At 46.0% G+C, this 25,286-nt stretch overlaps 1 protein-coding gene across 1 annotated transcript in view; it reads left to right on the forward strand.

Annotated features, from left to right (window-relative positions):
* The first annotated feature begins 16,593 nt into the window (after positions 1–16,593).
* Positions 16,594–25,286, forward strand: part of nlgn1 (neuroligin 1) — a 441,774-nt gene continuing 433,081 nt past the window's right edge. The window contains exon 1 of the mRNA XM_039811895.1: positions 16,594–17,075. The gene's annotated coding sequence lies outside the window, so the exon portion shown is untranslated. The remainder of the gene's footprint in view (positions 17,076–25,286) is intronic.

A 25,286-nucleotide genomic window follows, 5' to 3' on the forward strand; every position in this document is an offset into this window, starting at 1 on the left:
AACTGAACTGACTAACCTAAACTGAAGTAATGTGGTATTTTTGGTAACAGTGTTGCTGAATGATATGTATAAAAGTGTGACTGCAAATTAATTGTCTGGGTGTTTAGTGACCTGAGTAGGTTTACCATGTGCCGTCCAACCGTGACAGGGCCTTTGTCACAGTCATAGCGCCCCCTGCTGGCAACAGGAAAGCGCCTTATATGACAAACATCATCCGATTTACATGAAACTTATAATAGGCTCGTTCGAGATGAGCCAGATCTGCGCAGAATCGATCACGGCGATCGGCGCCCAATGCATGCCGGTTAGATTTGTGTCCGACTTGATCCCGACTTGCTCTGACGTCATGCACACCTGGGCAACGATAATCTCACGAGACCAAGGCGGCCGCAGTTCTGAGATGCAGGTAGCGCAGTTGCTTTTCACCAACTGCAAGAGCCAGGCGGACGCAGGTGGACCCAGGGCATGCTGGGAAACGCCGGCCTCTCTGCTGATCGAACAGCTGATTGGTTCAGAATTGACTCAACATGATGACGTTTTATATAAACTTTTTATTGATTTTGAATCGGAGGGATTTTAACTGCGATTTGTCTGATTTAAAAGCTTATTCCTTACAGAACACATGTTGTGAGGCTGATAGTGATGTTTAGAAGTCAGAGAGACTAAATCTGTTCAGATTACAGATCACCTACAGTCTGCTGTTTATTAACATCAGCAACAGATCGCATGTAGAGCATTTTGACAGCTACTCTGTCATAATAAAACCAACTGGAGACTGTGTAGGAGCTGATATATGGGTCTGATAACATTTTATTAAATCAGAATCGGACCCGAACGGACCACAGTGTTTGTGTCACTTCCTGTTTAGCCTGAAGGCTGCTGGAGTCAGCTGGAAAACTGTCCGACTTGAGAGCGGACTTTTGTCCCCGCCCCCCGCTGCTGCCGCCTGCTCTCGTCTACTTTACAGGCGAGGCGCAGTTCATCTCGAACGAGCCTAATGTGTGGTCTACATGTGATACCACGCCCCCTTTAATAAATGCTGACCCATCTAAGGTAGAGTCTTGTGTGAGGTGTTATTGAACTCAGCAGAGACTTCCTTCTTCATTGGTGATGGTTTGGCCTGCCCCCTATGTTTAAGCCATGCCCCCTTTCATAAATGGTGACCCGTTTAAGATAGTCTTATGTGAGGTATCAATGAACTCAGCAGAGACATTCTTTTTTTATTGGTAAAGGTTTGGCCCGCCCCCTTTCACAGCTAATGAACCGTATGATGTAGAGTCTTGTGTGAGGTATTGTTGAACTCGGCAGGGAGTTCCCTTTTCACTGTTGACGATTTGTGGTGTCTGAGTGCCGCACAAATGCATGGTAGCAAGGAGCGGCGTCCGCCGGTAATCCCGACGCGCGCAGAGGCGCAAGGGCCCGTCCATCGCTGCTCGCAGCTTTAATTAGGGCACGAGCGCCGACAGCGGCGAAGGCCCTATTGAAACTGAAGGAATTATTATTACGGCAAATGAGTTGGCTTTTAAGTTCGAAATTCGTGTGATTTTGGCCATTTCCACATGTCGTACTTTAACGAACTCCTCCTAGAGATTTCATCCGATCAACTTCAAACTCAGTCTGTGCCATCTTAAGATGTTAAAGATGAAAAGTTGTTAAAAGAAAAACTTTTCGTCATAGGGCGCGGCTGTGGCGGGTGGCCATTTTGTGCGTTTGCCGCCGAAACAGGAAGTGGGTGTAACTTGAGTGTACGTTGTCGTATCTGCCCGAAATTTCTCACGATTGACAAGGGTCCAGGCCTGAGGACACCTATAGGCCGAAATCGACTTTTGGTCATAGCGCTCCCAGCTGGCAAAAGGAAATGCGTCTTATATGACAAACATCATCCGATTTACATGAAACTCAGAATGTGTGGTCTACATGTGATACTGAGCCGCCCCATATACTTTAACCACGCCCACTTACTCAGGCCACACACCCTTGCAGCCCCTAAGCTTTAGCCACGTCCCCTTTTATAACTAATGACCCGATTGATGTAAACCCTTGTGTGAGGTATCATTGAACTCAGCAGAGACTTCCTTCTTCATTGGTGATGGTTTGGCCCGCCCCTATGCTTTGGCCACGCCACCTTTCACAGCTAATGAACTGCATGACGTAGAATATTGTGTGAGGTATCGTTGAACTCGGCAGGGTGTTCCCTTTTCATTGTTGACGATTTGCGGTGTCTGAGTGCCGCGCAAATGCACAGTCGCAAGGAGCCGCGTCCGCCGGTAACCCCGACGTGCGCAGAGGCACGAGGGCCCATCCATCGCAGCTCGCAGCTTTAATTCTTTCTTTCATTTTCCCATCAAATGAATTGCCTTTTTGAGGGGCTTATCATATTCAAAAACTCACCAAATTTGGCGGTCGCATCAAGTCTGGTGAAAATTTACGTATTTTAAGGATTTCGGGAATAGGCGCACAAAAATGGCTCGCTAGCGCCCCCTAGAAAGTTTAAAAAATTGAGCCCCTGCAGTGCGTTTAACGTAGACTCACGAAACTTGGTACACATATGTATCATGTCAAGATGTACAAAAGACTTCATTGGAGCCATACCCTAAACCCAACAGGAAGTCCGCCATTTTGATTTCAGAGTTAGAAATTAGAGTGATTTTGGCAATTTCCACATGTCGTACTTTAACGAACTCCTCCTAGAGATTTCATCCGATCAACTTCAAACTTGGTCTGTCATATCTAAAGATGTTAAAGATAAAAAGTTGTTAAAAGAAAAACTTTTCGTCATAGGACGTGGCCGTGGCAGGGCGGCCATTTTGTGTGTTTCGCCACCGAAACAGGAAGTGGGTGTAACTCGAGTGTACGTTGTCCAACTGGCTCGAAACTTTTCAGGATTCATAAGAGTCCAACCCTGAGGACAAATAAAGGGTAATATTTACTTAAAGTCATAGCGCCCCCTAGTGGCAACAGGAAGTAGGCCTAAAAGTCAAGGTGCTATACTTTGACGAACTCCTCCTAGAGATTTCATCCGATGGACTTCAAACTTGGTCTGTACCATCCCAACACCTTAACGATGAAAAGTCAGACGGTGTGGGCGTGGCGTGGCGGCCATTGTGAGTGTTTAGCGATGAATAAAGAAGTTGTTGTAACTTGAGTGTACGTTGTTGGTTTGGCCCGCTCCCCTATGTTAAAGCCACGCCCCCTTTCAAAAATAATGATCCGTTTAATGTAGACCCTTCTGTGAGATATCATTGAACTCAGCAGAGACTTCCTTCTTCATTGGTGATGGTTTGGCCCGCCCCCCTATGTTCAAGCCACGCCCACTTTCATAACTAATGATCCGTTTAATGTAGACCCTTGTGTGAGGTATCATTGAACTCAGCAGAGACTTCCTTCTTCATTGGTGATGGTTTGGCCCGCCCCCTAAGCTTTTGCCACGCCCCTTTTCACAGCTAATGAACCATATGACGTTGAGTCTTGTGTGAGGTAAAAAAACTTTTCGTCAGACGGTGTGGGCGTGGTGTGGCGGCCATTTTGAGTATTTAGCGATGAACAAAGAAGTGGGTGTAACTTGAGTGTACGTTGTTGCCCGAAATTTCTCACGATTGTCAAGGGTCCAGGCCTGAGGACACCTACAGGCCAAAATTTACTTTTGGTCATAGCGCCCCCCGCTGGCAACAGGAAATGCGCCTTATATGACAAACATCATCCAATTTGCATGAAACTCAATGTGTGGTCTACATGTGATACTGAGCCACCCTCTATAATATGACCACGCCCACTTACTCAGGCCACACCCCCTTTCACAACATTTGAACCGTTTAAGGTAGAGTCTTGTGTGAGGTGTCATTGAACTCAGCAGAGAGTTCCTTCTTCATTGGTGATGGTTTGACCTGCCCCCTAAGCTTAAGCCACGCCCCCTTTCATAACATTTGAACCATTTAAGGTTGAACCTTTTGTGAGGTATCAATGAACTCAGCAGAGAGTTCCTTCTTCATTGGTGATGGTTTGGCCCACCCCTTTGCTTTAGCCACGCCCCCTTTTATAACTAATGACCCATTTCATGTAGACCCTTGTGTGAGATATCATTGAACTCAGCACAGACTTCCTTATTCATTGGTGATGGTTTGACCCACCCCCTATGCTTACGCCACCCCCCCTTTCTTAAAACCTTACCCATCTAAGGTAGAGTCTTGTGTGAGGTATAATCGAACTCAGCAGAGAGTTCCTTTTTAATTGGTGATGAAGTAGACATGACAAACATCCGATTTTCATGAAACTCAGAATGTGTGGTCAACATGTGATACTGAGCCGCCCCCTACAATATGACCACGCCCACTTAATCAGGCCACGCCCCCTTTGATAACATTTGAACCGTTTAAGGTAGAGTCTCGTGTGAGGTGTCAGTGAACTCAGCAGAGTTCCTTCTTCATTGATGATGGTTTGGCCCGGCCCCTTTGTTCAAGCCACGCCCCCTTTTATAACTTATGACCCGATTGATGTAAACTCTTGTGTGAGGTATCATTGAACTCAGCAGAGACTTCTTTCTTCATTGTTGATGGTTTGGCCCGCCCCCTATGTTTAAGCCACGCCCCCTTTCATACATGCTGACCCATTTAAGGTAGAGTCTTGTGTGAGGTATCATTGAACTCAGCAGAGGCTTCATTTTTAATTGGTGATGGTTGGACCCGCCCCCTATGCTTTAGCCACGCCCCCTTCCACAGCTAATGTACCGTATGACTTAGAGTCTTGTGTGAGGTATCGTTGAACTCGGCAGGGAGTTCCCTTTTCATTGGTGACAATTTGCGGTGTCTGAGTGCCGCGCAAATGCACGGTCACAAGGAGCGGCGTCCGCCGGTAAGCCCGACGCGCACAGAGGCGCGAGGGCCCGTCCATCGCTGCTCGCAGCTTTAATTATTAGGGCCCGAGCGCTGACAGCGGCGAAGGCCCTATTGAAACTGAAGAAATTATTATTTTCTGCAAAGTAATTTCCTTTTTGAGGGGCTTAACATATTCAAAAACTCACCAAATTTGGCGGTCACATCAAGTCTGGTGAAACTTTACGTATTTTAAGGGTTTCGGAAATAGGCGCACAAAAATGGCTCGATAGTGCCCCCTAGAAAGTTACAAAAATTGAGCCCCTGCAGTGCGTTTAACGTAGACTCACAAAACTTGGTACATATATGTAGCATGTCAAGATGTACAAAAAAATTCATTAGAGCCATACCCTAAACCCAACAGGAAGTCCGCCATTTTGAATTCAAAGTTCGAAATTAGTGCGATTTTGGCCATTTCCACATGACGTACTTTAACGAACTCCTAGAGATTTCATCCAATGGACTTCAAACTTGGTCTGTACCATCCCAACACCTTAAAGATGAAAAGTTGTTAAAAGAAAAACTTTTCGTCATAGGGCATGGCCGTGGCGGGGCGGCCATTTTGTGCGTTTGCCGCCGAAACAGGAAGTGGGTGTAACTTGAGTGTACGTTGTCGTATCTGCCCGAAATTTCTCAAGATTGACAAGGGTCCAGGCCTGAGGACACCTACAGGACAAAATTGACTTTTGGTCATAGTGCCCCCCGCTGGCAACAGTAAATCTGCCTTATGTGACAAACATTATCCGATTAACATGAAACTCAGAATGTGTGGTCTACATTTGATACTGAGCTGCCCCCTATAATATGACCACGCCCACTTACTCAGGCCACGCCCCCTTTGATAACATTTGAACCGTTTAAGGTAGAGTCTTGTGTGAGGTGTCATTGAACTCAGCAGAGACTTCCTTATTCATTGGTGATGGTTTAGCCCGCCCCCTATGCTTAAGCCACGCCCTCTTTCATAACATTTCAACCGTTTAAGGTAGGACCTTGTGTGAGGTATCATTGAACTCAGCAGAGACTCCATTCTTCATTGGTGATGGTTTGACCCGCCCTCTAATCTTTAGCCACGCCCCCTTTTATAACTAATGACCCGTTTAAGGTAGAGTCTTGTGTGAGGTATCGTTGAACTCAGCAGAGACTTTCTTCTTCATTGGTGATGGTTTGGCCCGCCCCCTAAGACAATTTGCGGCGTCTGAGTGCTGTGCAAATGTACGGTCGCAAAGAGCGGAGTCCGCCGGTAACCCCGACGCGCGCCGAGGCGCGAGGGCCCGTCCATCGCTGCTCACAGCTTTAATTAGGGCCCGAGCGCCGACAGCGGCGAAGGCCCTATTGAAACTGAAGGAATTATTAGGGCCCGAGCGAGTCCAAGGAAATGTAATATCCAAGCTTTATATTCCAAAATGATCTGTTCGCCTCACAATGTTGAAGTTTCTGGCCGAATCACAAGGGAAAAACGCAAAAATTTTTCCATTTCTGCACTTGTTATCGCCACTAGCTTCTCTGCCCAGCTTGCTACATGCTCAAAGTGGGCATCATCGAATTCCCTAGCTTCTAAGCTTTTGATAGACATCTCATATGAGCCAATCCGTTCAGGTTTGCCTCTGATATGGCCAATGAAAGCGGACAAGCCGATGACAGCAAAACGGACAGACATTTCTGTAGAAAAATCAATTTTTGAGTCTTTTGGCATCTGGATTTTTTCTATAATAACCTAAGACATGTTGCTATGGCCTGGGTGTATCTGTATATCACCAGATGTGTTTACAGTATTTTATTTTGATCATTTTACAGATGTATGACTTGGACGGAAATAAAAAACCTCCATTCTAGCCTCTGTAACTGTTAGGTTTAAAAAAGTTAAAACCATGCTTATGTTTTATGTTTTAAATAATAAATTGTATGCTGCAGTCAGGTTATGAAAATAGAAATGGAATCTAGAATGACTAGCCTACTAAGGTAAAAACAGCTGGTTATTTCACTCCCCCTCTCTTCCTGTTTCTTGCAGATAGATTAGGTTAAAACCAACTATTAACATATGAAGAGAAACGTCTCTTTGAGTCTCCAACCTCCTGGTGCCAAGTCTGGGTTAGAACAAAGGAAATGCAAACTCTGTAAACTTGAATATAATCAGCACTACCAAGATAAATGACCTTTGTCTGTGACCTGTAGCAAACTGGAAATCAGAGGTGTGTCCTTAACCTGAGGGACATATAATTCGGATCCTGAGAGAGATTCGGGGCTTCAATCTGTGACCCCGCAAGGGAAGCATGTTGAAGTCCGCTGTTTACAGCGTATTGTTTTGTCATGTCGCATGGCTGCTAACTGTGACCCGACAGGGGAAGCATGTTTTGCAGTCTGCTGCTGGCAGTGTTTTATTTTTTATGTTTGATTGTGTTTTGACTGTCGTTTTCATTGTGTTGTTTTATTAAACCTTTTGCTTAACTTTCAATTCGACCCCAGCCTCTCCTTCCTCCAGAAATCTAAGTGACATGTCTTTTAAAGATTTCTTAACATAACTCTGTGTCAGTAAGGCCTAGAATCACCCTGATAAAATTGAGAGTGTTTCCCTTCCAATGATGTCAGGCACACCCCAGAGTGTCAAAGTATGTGGGAGCTGTACCACTTTTAATTTGGGTATGTCGTTTAGACCAAAAAGCATGAAATTTCAGCTGAATCTTAACAGGATATCTGACTGATTGTTAGGTGTGGCAGGGAGGAGTAGGGAATGGCGGATCCAAAATGCAGAGAGCAGGCAGGCAGGCAGGAGAACGTGTGAAGTGGAGGATTTATTGATGAAACACAAAAACAAACCAAAGGGAGTCCTGTAGCAGCAGCAGGCAAAAACTGAGTCCATAAATGAAGACAAAAGGGTACAAACAAAACCAAGGGAATCCAAGAAAACAGGAGAAACCAGGAGCATAGACGAGGACTGACAAAAGAAAAAACATAACCGAACACAAACACCATAGCCGGGACAAAACGATCCGACACAAGACAAGGGGGAACACAGAGGCTAAATACATGAGGTGATGGGTAGATCAGAAACAGGTGAGACAACAGGTGAAGCACATCAGGGCGGGGCAGGACAATCAACAAGCGCGGGAAACACAAGACAGGAAGTAAATAGGGCAAGACAAGACAGAAAACCAGGGACTTCAAAATAAAACAGGAAACAGAGCACAAAACAGACTACCAAAATAAGACTAGACACCAAAACCATAACAGTACCCCCAAGGGACAGATCCCAGATGTCCAAAAAAACAAAAAAAACAAGAAAGGAGCAAAAAGACAAACCAGGGGAGGGAGGGAGGGGGGCCCGGAGGAGGGACGACCCAAAAAGTCAAACTAAATCAACCCCGGAGGGGCGAGGAAGGCACTGGAGACACTCGGGGCAAGGGAAACAGAGAGAGGCCAGAGGGAAAAGAGAGTCCTGGGGCACGGAGAACACAGAGAAGGCAGAATCCCACAGGCGACCGGGCACGAGGCAGGATGCTTCAGGCGGCCGGCGACGAGAGGCAGAACCCTCAGACGGCCGAACAGAACGGTGAGGGTTGGCGTAGGGGCCGTCCGGCAACGGCCGGAATCCCCTCAGGAGGCGAACAGGACGGGGAGTCTCTCAGGGCGGCCGCCGTCGAGATACCCCCCTGGCGGGGCGGCGGTACCCCCCTGGCGCGCGGCCGAGGCCGTACCCCTCTGGCGGCCGGCGGCGAAGGCCGTACCCCTCTGGAGGCCGTCGGTGAAGGAGATACCCCTCTGGCGGCCGGCGGCGAAGGCGATATCCCTCTGGAGGCCGGCGGCGAAGGGGAGTCCCCTCTGGAGGCCGTCCCAGCTGCATACCCCTCAGGAGGCCCGGTGGCCGAAGGCGACACACCTCAGGAGGCCGGGCGGAAGGCGATACCCCTCAGGAGGCCGGCGAGGAGGAGTCCCCTCTGGAGGCCGGGCGGAGAAGGAGAGTCCGGGGAAGCAATGTCCAGGGGCACAGAGAGTCCTGGGGGACCCGGGAACACAGAGGGCCCTGGGGGGCACAGGGAACCGGGAGTCCTGGGGGCACCGGGACCACAGAGGGGCCCGGGGGAAACACAGAGAGGGCCCCCCGGGGACACAGAGGGAACAGAGGGACCCCGGGGGCACAGAGGGAACAGAGGGGCCCTGGGGCACAGAGGGGCGCTGGGGCACAGGGAACACAGAGAACACTAGGGGCACATGGAACACAGAGAACACTGGGCACCGGAGAGGCCTGGGGGAAACAGAGGGTCACTAGGGACAGGGGGAGACAGAGAGAGACCACTAGAGACAGGGGGAGACAGAGAGACCACTAGGGACAGGGGGAGACAGAGAGAGACCACTAGGGACGGGGGCCTTGGGACTGAGGAAACGCAGAACCGGGCAGACTATGACAGACATGACTCAGACAAAACAGACACGGGACAGAACAGGCTCGACAGGACAGACTCAGACAGGACGGACTCAGACACAGACGGGGACGGACTCAGACACAGACGGGACGGACTCAGACACAGACGGGACGGACTCAGACACAGACGGGACGGACTCAGACACAGACGGGACGGACTCAGACGGGACGGACTGGGACTTATGGGCAGGAACTGTAATGGGGACACGGATGGTGACAGGGACAGAGACGGGCACGGTGACGGGGACAAGGATGGGCACGGTGACGGGGACAAGGATGGGCACGGTGACAGGAATGGGGACAGGGACAGTGACAGGGAAGAAGACAGGGACAGTGATAGGGATGAAGACAGGGACAGTGACAGGGATGAAGACAGGGACAGTGACAGGGACAGGGATGGTCTCAGGTGCGGTCCCAGAGGCGGTCTCCGGAGCACCGGAGGCCGGCAAAGTCTCAGAGGGGGTCTCCCGGGCAGTCCCAGGGCGCCAGGGCCCGCAAAGTCCTAAGGGGTGGTCCCACGTCGGGATACAGGGGGCAGCCAGCCAGCCGGGGATCCGGGCGCTGGACAGCGCTGGCACACTGGGTGGCTCTGGGACACTAGAGCGATCAGGGACACTAGAGCTCGGGGGACACCAGGGGCTTCGGGGGACACTAGAGATGGAGAGGGCTCGGGGACACTAAAGGGGCTGCCAGCTAGCTGGGAGTCAGGGAGCTGCTAGCTAGCTGGGATCCTGGGGAGCTGCTAACTAGCTCGAAGTCAGGGGCAGCTAGCTGGGATCTGGGGAGCTGCTTGGCTGGGAGGCAGAGGCGCTGCTGGCTAACAGGGCTGCTGGCTGGCAGGGGAGCTGCTAGCTAGCTGGAGGAGGGGAGCTGCTGGCTGGCTGCGAATCAGGGGAGCTGCTAGCTGGCTGCGAATCAGGGAGCTGCTAGCTGGCTGCGAATCAGGGAGCTGCTAGGTGGCCTGGACTCAGGGGAGATGCTAGCTGGCCTGGACTCAGGGGAGATGCTAGCTGGCCTGGACTCAGGGGAGCTGCTAGCGCTGGACTCAGGGAGCTGCTAGCTGGCCTGGACTCAGGGGAGCTGCTAGCTGGCCTGGACTCAGGGGAGCTGCTAGCTAGCCTAGACTCAGGGGGCTGCTAGCTAGCCTGGACTCAGGAGAGATGCTAGCTGGCCTGGACTCGGAGAGATGCTAGCTGGCCTGGTCTCAGGGGATGCTGCTAGCAGGCCAAGAGGCTGGGAAGGGACTGTACAGTCAGCCCAGAGGCAGGAGGGCTGCATGCCAGCCCAGGGACAGGTGAGCTGCAGGGCTCAGAGAAGCGTCAGCTCAGAGTAGAGCACGGTCAGCTCAGAGTCAGGAGTGCGCGTCAGCGCGCGACCCGCAGCTGCAGGTCAGCGGCAAAGCAGGGTGGCTGCACGTCGCGGATCCGGCGGCTCCGCGTCAGCGGCGGATCCGGCGCTGCGTCGCCGGTCGGCTGTGATGGTCGCGGCTGCCGCAGCGGATCAAGCGGCTGCCGCGGGATCAGCGGGGCCGGCGCCGCTGCGTCAGCGCGAACAGGGGGCTCCGTCGCGCGCGGCAGGGCGGCTGCGTCAGCGGCGTCTGGGCTGCAGGCGTGGCGCGAGCGACTGGGCTGCAGGCGTGGCTGCAGGCGTGGCGCAGGCGTGGGAAGCGGGCACACAGGTCCGCTCAGGCTCAGGTCCACTGTGAGGCTGATTGGGGACATGGTGCTGAGAGCCACGACGTCCTTTCCTCCGTCCCCGGCCTCCGGGTCCCGTGAAGGCGGCCGCGGCGGGTGCCGTCATAAGGCTGCTGGTGGTTGGGGGCATGCGCTGACCGGGTAGCGTCCGAGCAGTCTCCCGAGAGTTCTGGGGAAGCTGGCAAAGTGGCAGGCTGGTTGACAAAGCACACACCGACGGCTACGGTGTTGGCCGACTGGGGAGGAGGCAGGATGGTGGTGGGTGAGTCACTGGAGGTGGCTTGCAGGAAACACTCCAGCTGGTGCTTGAAGCCCTCCAGCTGGGGAACAAAGTGACTCACCCAAGGCCTCTCCGATAACCACTGCTGCTGAATGGCAAGCTTCTCCAGAAAAGGAGGGTGCCGGTCCGGCTCAGACAAGAGCAAACACCGCACAGTCCAGCCGTATTCCAACACCTTCTTGGTGCACACGAGCTTCTCTGCTGGGTCCATGTTGGTCGGATCGTTATGTTAGGTGTGGCAGGGAGGAGTAGGGAATGGCGGACCCAAAATGCAGAGAGCAGGCAGGCAGGCAGGAGAACGTGTGAAGTGGAGGATTTATTGATGAAACACAAAAACAAACCAAGGGAGTCCTGTAGCAGCAGCAGGCAAAAACTGAGTCCATAAATGAAGACAAAAAGGGTACAAACAAAACCAAGGGAATCCAAGAAAACAGGAGAAACCAGGAGCATAGACGAGGACTGACAAAAAGACAAAACATACGAACACAAACACCATAGGCACGGGACAAAACGATCCGACACAAGACAAGGGGAACACAGAGGCTAAATACATGAGGTGATGGGTAGATCAGAAACAGGTGAGACAACAGGTGAAGCACATCAGGGCGGGGCAGGACAATCAACAAGGCGGGAAACACAAGACAGGAAGTAAATAGGGCAAGACAAGACAGAAAACCAGAGACTTCAAAATAAAACAGGAAACAGAGCACAAAACAGACTACCAAAATAAGACTAGACACCAAAACCATAACACTGATTGCCTCATGTCTGATGAAAAATTTGCCTTGTTGTGTGCAGTAGAATTTTGATGCATCGCAATGCATCGTAGAATCAAATTGAATCGAATCGTTACCTGGTGAATCGTAATCGAATCGAATCGTGAAGGCAGTGCCAATGCACACCCCTACAAAGAGTACAAAGGTCCAAAAGAAGAAGAAGAAGAAGCAAAGATGACAAAAACAAGAAGACAAATGTGAACAGTGTATATGTGTGTGTGTATAATAAAAGTGTTTAGTAGGACGAGGATGAGGTTAGTTTCTTTTCCTCTTTTCCCTTACCATTTCTGTGTTACTACTACAAGCCAGGCCGTGTTCCCCCGAATACCATTAAATAACGTACGGTCCCCGAGACCCGAAGGCCAGAGCTGCGGTAGTAGAGAAATACCATTGAATAACGTATGGGTCCCCGACACCCGAAGGCCAGAGCTGCGGCAGTAGAGAAATACCATCGAATAACATATGGGTCCACGAGACCCGAAGGCCAGAGCCGCGGTAGTAGAGGGATACCATGGAACAACGGACGGGTCCCTGAGACCCGAAGGCCAGAGCCGCGTTAGTAGAGGGATACCATGGAATAACGTACGGCTCACAGAGACCTGAAGGCCAGAGCTGCGGCAGTAGAGAAATACCATGGAATAACGTACGGGTCACAGAGACCCGAAGGCCAGAGCCGCGGTAGTAGAGAAATACCATCGAATAACGTACGTGTCCCCGAGACCCGAAGGCCAGGGCCGCGGTAGTAGAGGGATACCAATGAATACCGTATGGGTCCCTGAGACCCGAAGGCCAGAGCCGCGGTAGTAGAGGGATACCATGGAACAACGTATGGGTCCCTGAGACCCGAAGGCCAGAGCCGCGGTAGTAGAGGGATACCATGGAATAACGTACGGGTCACAGAGACCCGAAGGCCAGGGCCACGGTAGTAGAGGGATACCATTGAATACCGTATGGGTCCCTGAGACCCGAAGGCCAGAGCCGCGGTAGTAGAGGGATACCATGGAACAACGGACGGGTCCCTGAGACCCGAAGGCCAGAGCCGCGTTAGTAGAGGGATACCATGGAATAACGTACGGCTCACAGAGACCCGAAGGCCAGAGCTGCGGCAGTAGAGAAATACCATGGAATAACGTCACGGGTCACAGAGCCAGGCCAAGGGCCGTCGGTAGTAGAGAAATACCATCGAATAACGTACGGGTCCCCGAGACCCGAAGGCCAGGGCCGCGGTAGTAGAGGGATACCAATGAATACCGTATGGGTCCCTGAGACCCGAAGGCCAGAGCCGCGGTAGTAGAGGGATACCATGGAACAATGTATGGGTCCCTGAGACCCGAAGGCCAGAGCCGCGGTAGTAGAGGGATACCATGGAATAACGTATGGGTCACAGAGACCTGAAGGCCAGATCTGCGGCAGTAGAGAAATACCATGGTATAACGTATGGGTCACCGAGACCCGAAGGCCAGAGCTGCGGCAGTAGAGAAATACCATGGAATAACGTATGGGTCCCCGAGACCCTAAGGCCAGAGCTGTGGCAGTAGAGAAATACCATTGAACACTGGCCAGGGTCCCCGAGACCCGAAGGCCAGGGCCGCGGTAGCAGAGAAATACCATGGAATAACGTATGGGTCACAGAGACACGAAGGCCAGAGCTGCGGCAGTAGAGAAATACCATTGAATACCTTATGGGTCACAGAGACCCGAAGGCCAGAGCTGCGGTAGCAGAGAAATAACATGGAATAACGTATGGGTCTCTGTGACCCGAAGGCCCGAGCCACGGTAGTAGAGAAATACCATTGAATACTGGCCAGGGTCCCCGAGACCCGAAGGCTAGGGCCTGAGCCACGGTAGTAAAGAAATACCATGGAATAATGCAAAGTGGACTATTGGATCCTGTAAAACACGCACCTCGTTTTTTAACCTCTGCAGAAGAGAAAAAAAGAAAATCAGACAACACAGACACCGCTTTTTCTTTCAAAGTCGACTGGAACTGTTTCCCTTCACTGCCCTGGGAAGAACTGCTCATTAATCATTGACGAATGATTGAACCGTTTCTGTTCATCGCGGAAAATCTGCCCGACGAACTAACGGACTGCACACTAAGCAAGGCTTTAATCGTTCTGGGCAGATGTAGATAAGTGTGTTTATTATTGTCAGTAATGTTAATGCAATTAACAAGTCCAAGTTTTGCTGTCAAAGTCACAGGACATGATGGTTGATATGTTGTGTTGAATAATGTAGCTTGTGTGAAACTATATATGCTACACTGCTAATTCTCCTGAGAAGTTAGTTACTGAACAAGAGGGTGGTTATTCTCAGAACCTCAAAAATCAAGACTCCAAGTGCTCTTTTTCCTTTCTCTAAAATCTGCTTTCCTTTCATCTTGTACACACGAACCTAACACACACATACACACACGCATGCACGTGTTGTGAACAGCTGGCCTTGCTAGCTACCATCGTCACAGACACATTAGCTAACGGCTAAACCCTAGTCATGTGGTGCGTAACAAAGCTTCACTGCTGCCATCTTTGGAGTCTTTGTACTGAATTACAAAGAGCTCAAGTCTCGCAGACTGTCGGCTACATGTCTGTTTGTTTTGCTTTTGTTGTAGTTTGTAACAAGTATATAGGTTTATTAGGTATACGTCCAGTTTAGTGTCCCAAATTATTTTCCAAAAACTGAGTGTCCCAAATGATGAGGGCCTTATTTGAGACAGGTAAGTTTATTATTTTTTCATTTTCCAAAAACTGAGTGTCCCAAATGATGAGGATCTTATTTGAGACAGGTTAGTTTATTATTTTCCAAAAACTGAGTGCCCCAAATCTACCATAAAGCTACTATCAGTCATAATCCCGCAGATTATGACTCAACGCCTCTAAATCAGAATCCCTCCCAGATGTAGCGATACCCATGTGCCTAAGTGCTTTGGTTGGTCTGGAGTAGGGCCGGGTGAGCAGAGCCGTTCGTGACTGGGTCGGGTGCGGCCGGAAAACGCCGTAGTGTTTATAAAACGAGTTTTGAGGGGTGGGGGTTAGGCAAGTAGGCCTATCATGATTTCTTTAGGCTACACTGTAAATTGTGGCAATTGTGCGTATTGTGCCAGGAAAACATTTTGCCTCATTTACCACAACTGTTTCCGAAGAACGGGTTTTTTTTCGTTTGTAAATAGTGCACATTTGCAACAAAATTACTTAATAAATGACTTTTTGAGCAACAAACTTATCACGCGCACATTGATTACTATAAAACACCTGTTAAACAGCACAGGTAGTTTAGCAGGTTCATAATTAAGGACATTGTATGGGGGAATTTGTGATACTAAACTGCTAATATCTGAAGCACAAGAGAATGGATCAGGACAGGCGAAAACACAAATAGCAAACAGGTAGCAAGTTTGGTCAAGAGCGAAACTAACTGTGATCGTCTTGACTATGATCTGACGCAGAGTGGAAGGTTGACTGGGTATATGTAGCAGAGGTTGATTGAGGTACTGCGTTACTGTACTTTTGTGGGTTTTCTTTCTTTCTGAATGTCAACTGTCTCTTGGATGTTAATCAAGTCCAAACATTGCACATGTAGCTAATACAGTGGTCATTTGGTTCGTCCACTGATTGGTAACTATTTTGATAATTGATCATTAATTTGATAATGATTAGGTAAGCAAGAAAATGGCAAACATTACCGTGTTTTATTTTCTCAGTTTTGGTTTTTCTGCTTTTTTCTGCTTTATGTGACAATAAAGTGAAGGTATATGTGTTTGGGCCTGTTGTTTGGACAAAACAAGCAATATAAAGACATCTTAGACTTTAGGATTTTGTTTACTATTTTCTCTAACTTTATAGACCAAATGATTAATTGATTAATTGGAAAGAAATTCTTATTAATTTATATTGCAGCCCTAAATATTCTGTTATGGGTTTGAAGTTTTTCTATGCTATTCTGTTTATCCATATTAGCAATTATATTGTTATTTCTGTCTACTGTACGACATGCTATTCAATTTATTCTACCGTCTTCTAGAAGAGGGAATCCTCTGCTCCTCATGTTTCTCCTTTTTTCCTGGTAGGGTTTTTGTGGGATTTTATTCTTCTTATCCTTTTCAAGGGTCAAAGCACAGAGGGTGTCATTCTGTACAGATTGTTAAGCCCTCTGAGTTAGATTTGGAGTAATCCCCCAACAAATCATTACTATCCGTAATATTTTACTTTTTCATTTATTTCATACTCCGTATAATTCATTTTCTGACAGCTGTTATAGTTTTATTGCACCATACTTAGATCTGTATCCCTATAGTATTTATTTTTAACATGACCAATGCATTTGTCATGCATAGTCAATCATTTCTCTCCTGGAAGGCACACATGGATACAAAGTCACACTTTCCCATGTATCTTTAAGAGCAGACTGCGTGGGGGCGGGGTGGGGATGAACTCATGTAGCTGTGGAGTTCCCTTCAAGGCCGCTAGGCGTGTCTCTGCTCCATGAAAGCTGCTGAGAGAGACTAAGGGCTGGAGGAGAGGAGGAGGAGGAGGGGGTGAGGAGGAGGAGAAAGCAGAGAGAGAGGACGGTGTTTTATCAGCCAAGTGCAGCCTGAATCGTGAGGAGCGGACGATGGGGGGAAAAATACCACTATTGTTTATTTTTCTCCAACATCACCGTCATTAACATCTAGACCGGTGCGTGTCAAAAGACCCGGAGCGCTATGGTATTTGCTGTCTAGGAGAATACAATTGTAATTATAGTTGTGAATAAAAAACATTTGGGATTAACAGCGGACTTGTTTTTGGACTAAAGGGGTTTCCTTAATTTGTTGACGCGCGTGTGTAAATGTTGGACCGCATTTAACCTGAGTTTCTACCCTCTGGAGTGAAAAGTGCGCCAGCCTTATTTCCAAGGCTTCTTTCCAACGCTTGAGCGTCGGTATTTTTTGGGGGGGCTATGTGGCTTTTGGAAGGAATGCACCTTATCCTAACGGGACGTAACGCACAGAGGAATATTGTCTGAGGTGGAAGAAGCAGTGGACGGGATCCTACCTTACCGGTAAATACACATTCATACTTTCATTCTGGAAGCTGCATCATGCAATAATACATTATGCTGTGGGCTTTGAGATTTCACCGGTAAATTTAAGCAACTGCGATGCAATGGCTTCATTTTCTTAGTTCATGATTTACTCAGCAGAATTTGTCAGAGGAGGTGGTGGTGGTGGACAAGTTGAAGTGGATGTTGAGATAATTAATGCCCTTTTCTCCATATGACGTTTTCTGCTTAGTGAAATGGGTCAGTGATGAGAGCAACTGTGCATTGGACAGGTTGTTGAAAACATCCCCGTGCACAGCAGAAAGCAGCAGCACCTCTGCTTCTGTCTGCCACTTTGGGCTCTCTCACTCTGTTCCAAGCGCATGGAAGCACAGAGCTGCGCATTCTCACCCAGCAATATACAAAATAGCCGGGTTCGAAAATAACGCTCTGGCTGAAACGGCTGCTTGGTGAATTTGTTCTCAGAAATATTACCCTGCTCTAGAAATGTATCAGCTATCCGTCCGTCAGTGCGTGTTAATCCATTTTAACTCTCACTGCTCAGCATGATCTTCTATTAATGAGAGAAAATCGTTTTTATTCATTCTTAATCGAAATTAACAATCTGAATTAGTAGGTTTTGCATATTGCTGCTGGAATTATATTTATTAAAAAACTCTGCTGATTCCCTCTGCCTAATCAAATTAACGCAAACCTCCTCTCAGGCTGATTGCTGGGAGTCAGGATGGAGGGAAATTGAGAAGAACGGTGTGTGTGTGTGTGTGTGTGTGTGTGTGTGTGTGTGTGTCTGTCTGTCTGTCTGTGTGTGTATGTGTTTGCTCGCGCGTGTGCGTATGGTGAATGGAGTCTCTCTATCCTTTCCTATCCAGGAGGAGGAGGAAAGTTGCGCCCCTCGGCCGCTGCGGGGGCACCATCACCATATAAACTGGATGAATGCGGTATTTGTGTGTGCGAGCTCCAATGACTTGTCACACCAAAAATGAAGTAGAAGGAGACTTTGGATGCGATGTTGCCCTGGCAGATAGAGTCTTAGACATTACCCCATCACCTCTCACACCCATAGATACAGCAAGGATCAAGCTTTGATAGGGTGAGAAGTAGCTCAGTTACGGAGATTGTAGTCATGGCTCCAGCTATGTGGGCATTCAATAATCGCCTTGCAGATGATCCTAATCAAGTCTGAGAGATAATGTATATTTTTTTGTTTCATAGAGGCTACTGTCAGGCAGCTCAAAATATTTATGTGATCTCATGTGTTCAGATTTAGACCTAAATATGGTCAGGGGTGATGCAAGGGATTCTGGGTCTTCTATGTGATCTGCTTATGACATTTAATGAAGTTTATAGATTTTTCACCCCTCTCTTCAGTTTCTCACTGCATTATTGTGTTCTCATCACATGGCAGCCATGGTGTTCTGTGGAGGGTGTGTGTGTGTGTGTGTGGGGCAAGGCAGGCTCCCGTGGTTCACACCACTCAGTCCCAGGGGCTCTGATCTACATAGCTCAGCCCTGAAGGAAAACATCTACTCACCGCTCATCGTCTTAGTCTTTTCTCCCTTCTCATACTGCTCCCCTCGTTTATCTACATCCTCCTCTCCTCTCCTCCTCCTCCTTTAGGAGGGAGCTAGTTTGTAAATTATAGATTACTTGTTGACTCATGCTGTGGCCCTGTTGTTTCTGGAGAAAGGCCATCTCACTTTTTGGTTACCTGTTTTGTTTTGAAGGGTTCTGTATGAGAAGCTGGTCCTTGAAATTTGAAGTTGTGGTTTGAACTGCTTTAGTGCAGTACGTAATGCCAATGGGACATTGGCTATACTCCATCAGCTAATACAATTGAATAAGTAATTCACCCTTTCCAAGGTTAACAAAGATCTTACATTTTGTGCTCGAAACACAAATAAAGCTTGGTGTTTTTTGTGTGGAATAAAGCTTGAGAAAGTGACCTGCGTGCAACAGATTTTTTAGGGCCCTCAATAATGTATGTTACACAATGCTTTTACCAAGAGCTGCAATGATTAATCGGATAATCGATTAGTTTTAAACTATTGAATTAATCGCCAACTATTTTAAAAATTGTTTAATGTGTTAGAGGCATTTTTATTAGAAAAAGTAAAACTGATTCCAGCTTCTTAAATGTAAAAAAGCTTCTTCACTCCTCTATGACACTAAACTGAATATCTTTGTGGACTAAACAACACAGGATGTCATGTTTGGGTTATTGTTAGGGTTTTTCACCCTTTTTTGACATTTTATAGACCAAACTAATAATTCATATCCATATATCCAACAGATTTAAAGACTATGAACAACACAAATTAAAGTGCAAGGTAACGGACAGCCGGCTGAAAAGAAAGACATACGGTGGAATTTCCAGCGGCAACAGAGCAATCCCGGAAGTGGAAGGTCATGGATATAGACTAGTTGCAGCCCTACTTTTACCCTCAAAATTAAATTTTCCACATGTATTAGGGAGGAGCCTTTAGGACGGGACAGGCATTAATGACATATAATATGATGTATTTGATCTTGAAATGTGGAAAAAGCAGCTATTTAAATCAGTTAGTGACTGAGTGAAATACAACAGAGCATTTGTTCTGGATCAAGTGTCGACAAAGCCAAATAAAACATTAATATAATTTCAAGACTTAAAGTTACTTTTGCTACTTTGTTTAGGTATGACTTGTTAGAAAGGATATATTGTGTGTGTCTTTGTGTAGTATTACATTGAATTGTTGCTTGTCCATGGGGCAGCAGCTCAGTCTGGATATGGAGGCTGTCTAATTACTACAGTAGAAGGTTGCTGGTTTCATCCCTGACAGTGTGAAGTGGAAATTATGTGGTATTGAATAAATGATGTAAAAACACTGCTGAATATACCACATTTTGTTAAGATCTAATTACACTGGAATCTGGCAACAAGGAAACGATTACAATTTTAAATATGCATCTTTCTTTACTGAGACAGCAGAAAATAAATGAGATATTGACCGAGATACAGAGAGGGCACAAGTGATTTCACCCAGGTCATCTTTCCTTTTAGAAGAAAGTAGTTCAGTGTTCTACTTGGTTTCCTCAGAGATGTTGGAAATGTGTTTACTTCTTGCTTCTGATGAGAATCAAAAAGCTGTTCTTAAATAGTGCATTGGTTTTAGATAGATTACTGTTAGAATTTTGGAAATTATGTTTGCCCCCCCAAAAAATAACATTGAATTACATATAGTTAGAATTTAAATAACTATGACTATAATCTTAGATGGTCATATCTAAAATCTAACCTCAATGTGACTGCTGATACTGTACACAGTGTGGTTACGAAATAAACCTCCTTTTGGGGGCAGCTGTGGCTCAGTGGTATAGCGGTCGTCTGCCAATTGGAAGGTTGGTGGTTCGATCACTGTCCCTGCAGTCCCATGTCGAAGTGTCCTTGGGCAAGACAGTGAACCCCGAGTTGCCCCCAATGCTGCGCCATCGGAGTGTAAATGTGTGTGAGTGTTTATCTGATGAGCAGGTGGTGAATGGTTCCTGTACTATCTTAAAGCGCTTTGAGTAGTCGTTAAGACTAGTAAAGATCTATATAAATACAGTCCATTTACAGTAACCAATACAAACTTATACAGGAAACTACATTTAGATGTCTAGATACGTACTGCTTTATTAGGGAACATACAGTAAAGAGGGACTTGACAAATGGGGAAAATATAGTTTGATTATCACAAACAATGCTGTTCCAAACTAAAAACAGAAATGCCTGCTCAGCATCTATTCGGATGGAGTTTGGAGGCAAAGTGATTCAAAAATCCTGTAAATTATTCACATTACGAAGTCCTGGTGCTGTGTTCAGTTCTCAGTTTACCATGCCTGAACCATAGTGCATTGCCTATTGGGTCCGGTTTGTTTAGGCTGGTGAGAATATTGTCAATGGAACCCTGGTGATGATAAAAGACACCTCTAACAAAATGGACAAATGATAGGATTATGCAGTTTTATGTTATATCCACCATCATACTGTGGTGGGGCTGGCCACCTTATTTCCTATTCATTTTCTACTAGCTGTCAATCTTTATGACAGGTGTGGTTATTGGGGCTTCTAATCTGCCAGGTTCATCACTTTGAATTATTCAATAAATGTCTGTTTTTAGACATTTGGCATCTTTATTAATGAGGTAGGCAGATATAAAGGCATACCTGAAGATCAGTGTTTGTAGGCTTGTTGTGTTCTTGATGGTATTGATGATGCACAGCACACTAAGAAGTCTGGTATCAGAAAAAATCAGTTAAACATCATAATTCCTTTTGCTTGGCAGATGTATAGAAAATGTGTGCCAGCTAAGACAGAGTACACGGTGTTCTTCTTAATACAACAATGGCACGGCCATTTTCACAGATGTATGGCTTTAGGTATATTGTCTTTGCAGCACACCATTTGCACTAAAGAAAGCACTTGTACAATTTTTTTCTGTCTCTATGCAATTGCTTCTGGGATAATTCTTAACAAAAACATTAATATTTTTAATAATGCCGCAGGTTAGAGGGTTCCTTGTACAATTTACAGCATTAGTTCTCTGAAAATCTTTCATATCCAAGCAAAATTGGTATTATAACTGAAATATCCCTAATCTAATAAGTATTGAATCAATCGGAAATCCAATTGTGGCCTTGTGTACTACCCAGTCCTAGTATATTGTGATTTGCCATGTGATCATCTTAGTTGTCGTTACTGTAGAGTCACAGATATTGCTTGCAATTACTTTTCCCTTTAGTAAACTAACTCACCTTGCAAACTATCTCATACATGGAATCCCAACCTGAAACCCAAACCTAAATGGGAAAATATGGGTTTCGAATTTTGATAAACTGGCCACTTAAAGAAGACAAGAGGTGTGCATCCTCAGAGTCGATCAGACAGATACGTATTCAGTATGTCTAGCTCATTCATTCATGAAAATCACAACCTCATCCTGTGGTTATTACTACTAAAAAAGCTACTATTTGCAATTGGATGCTTTGCAATGTGTGGAACCTATGAACAATAGTAACAATAGCATAAACAGTCCCTTGAAAAAAACATAGCTATTCTCCAGCTTAAATAGTCATGCCAAAAATTGCCAACATTTCTGGCAGCACTTGGGATGTAGGATGGTGCGCATAACTGCTCTGCTTACGCTGTTTCTTTTAATTATCAGAATGTTTTAGTTGCTTAGAATGAAAATAAAACAATTTGCATGCTTGTAATTTAAATAATGCAAATGTCTTTTTTGGAAAGAAAACAGGCTGTTTTACGAAATCTATGAAAGAATGCAAGTCATTAGAGGTGATCATTTATGTAGATAGACAAGATGTAACAGGGGAGTCAGGATTCCACCAAAAGGTACATCCAAATAAGAAATTCAGAGATGGGGGACAGGGAGGTTGCTGCTCATGCTCTAATAAAATAAACCACAGGGTGCACTGATACCTGCATGTTATCAGTGATGACAGACAGAGCTGATAAGAAACACAGCAAGCATAAGAGAAGATAGAACAGCATTTTGTACTATTTCTTTTGTACCATTTCAGCATGGGAAACTTGTTTTCACAGGATTCTGCTGAAAACAACTTCATGTATTGAGAATTCAATTCAGCCGTGCAACATTTAAGGAGTCCAGGCCAGTTTTTTTAATGGTGGGAGGACAACAAGTTCAACCAACGAGTCCTCTAAACAATACAATGGTATAGATTGTTTATAACCCTTGTGGTGTCCTTTGGGTCACAAGGGATTTATTCCTACTCTCTAATATGACCACAGGAGCGTTTTCGGTCCTCATATCTAAACGACAGAACGTAACGGTTGTGGTTTTAAACACTTCATTAACAATTTGAAACGGTCACAGTGTGGTTACATAAGCACAAAAATTACTTGGTTAGGTTTAGGCACCAAAACTACTTAGGTAAGTTTAGAAAAATATTGTGGTTTGGGTTAAAAGCATCTAGCTTTACATAACCTAGCTTCCAGTTACGCACGACACAGAACGTGACGTAGTTCTGTAAAGTAGAAAAAACATTTTACTTTTATTTCCAAAATTTTAATCCCCGGTCTCCTGGGTGAAAGTCCTGTGTTTAACTAACCACAGGTTAGTCTTAACTGCACGCTAGAATCCATAAGTACAGGAAAGGGAGAAATGAGGAGGAGTAGGTGGGGAAAATGTGGAACAGAATGTTCTAATATTATTTTCCATTGGCTTGGGATCGACATTTCTTCCTCTTATACTTCCATGCTGTAATTTTGTAGATCCACTGGCAGTGAGAACATCAGAGACATGGCTGGTAGCAGTAGATCATTTATTGAGTTGAAGGTAGGCTAAGTGTCACAATGCATTAAGTTCCTTTTAACAATCAAATCAGTATTGGCTAAGCAAATAATTGTATTGATTCATGCGGAAAACCAACTAGCCTCTTGCTTTTATCTGTAATCTTCAACAAATCAACATACTGCTGCTAAACAGAGTACTCTGAGTAACTACGGTATTGCAAACATACTGCAACCACATGTCCACTATTAATGCATTGTTAATGTAGCGGATCTGATATCTTATGATGTAGTTGGTAGCTATATTGTTAAAAGCAAGTATTCTTAAAAGAGTGTGTTTGCTAGTTTCTTTCTTTTTTTTTTTTAAAGGTTTGGTTTTAGTTTTTATATATTAGTTTTACAGTAGTTTTTTTAGTTTTGTTTCTGCACTCTGATGGAAGACAGACAAAGTGCAAGCTAGGATTTTTATGGTTACACTTTTGGTTACATTTGGTGAATTATTTAGACCCCTTCCCTGTTTGTTAGCACGTTTAGAGTGATACCAATGCATGCCTGATGTTTTCCCGTTTAATTTAATACCATAGTATTCATCCTAGCAGCTAAAGTGAGCTCACTACAACCTCTCATATACAACCAAGTTAAATCGCGGTCAACCCGCGATTAATTTCTAAAGCGTTTAATGTTTCAAATTAACCTAACAGAAATGATTAAATACGTTAAGTTTGACAGCACTAAATGGCACAATCATTTTAAAAATCATGATGCACACTCATGTTGAGCTGACTATGCAATTCGCTAAGATAGGGATAAAGGCAGCCTATAACGTTTCCTGCTCCTGGCACTTACTAGTATTGCTGATGTGAAATTAACTCACGTCTAATGATGTAGGCCTACTCTTCTTCTTCAGTTTTATTTTTACATGTAGCATATAAGTGATTGTATTAGCGCCCCCTGCTGTTGGCTGTTAATATCGCTTTAATAGACTTTTTTTTTTGTGCCGACGGCCGTCGGTTGGATGGCCGTTCTGGACTTTTCCAGAACGCACAGATTGTCAGTCTGTCCCTGCAAGAAAGCACACACAGAAGGCTCTTATCATTTTTCATCTCTATCTCATCTGATCATTTCAATACACAACAGGGCTGTCAAAACTTGCCAAAAATGACATTCAAATGTTCCTTAAAAAATTATTTGAATATCTACTTTTGCACATTATGTCCATAGGGCAAACGTACAACTAGATACGTAACTACTGCTTGTTCCCTCCGCTTCCCCAACGCAGGGGGGACTTCTTTGTCAAGAAAACCATGACAGCTCAGGAGATGGAGAAGCTAGCTAGCCATCTCCTGGCATCCTCTGTCGTCCCGACTTGGAGGAAGCAGAGGGACTATAGGCTCTGCGCAGCCGCTGGCTGATTTGGGCAAACGCTTTGTACTTGTTGTATGTATCATAAATTAATGCCTCTGGCTGGCATGGAGAGTTACTTTGTTTCACGCAGGCGCAGAACGTACATGCTAGTTGGCTATTGACTGTCTTTGCAGTTGTGTTCAAGTGCAACCTTTTGACCAAGAACAGAGGTGTCAAGTAACGAAGTACAAATACTTTGTTACCTTACTTAAGTAGAAATTTTGGGTATATATACTTTACTGGAGTAATTATTTTACAGCATACTTTTTGCTTCTACTCCTTACATTTTCACGCAATTATCTGTACTTTCTACTCCTTACATTTTAAAAATAGCCTCGTTACTCCTATTTCAGTTCGGCTTGTTTTCATTCCGGCTTGTCATCGTTCAAAAAAACACACACACACAAAAAACCTATAAATTGCGCCATCCGGATAGAGTGAATTTGACTGTGGTTGGATGAGAAGTATAAACATATACCATTCCGACACCCTATTGGTTTGTACTCGATCCATCGCACCTG

Source organism: Perca fluviatilis, chromosome 9 (assembly GCF_010015445.1).
Source record: "Perca fluviatilis chromosome 9, GENO_Pfluv_1.0, whole genome shotgun sequence".
NCBI lineage: Eukaryota > Metazoa > Chordata > Actinopteri > Perciformes > Percidae > Perca > Perca fluviatilis.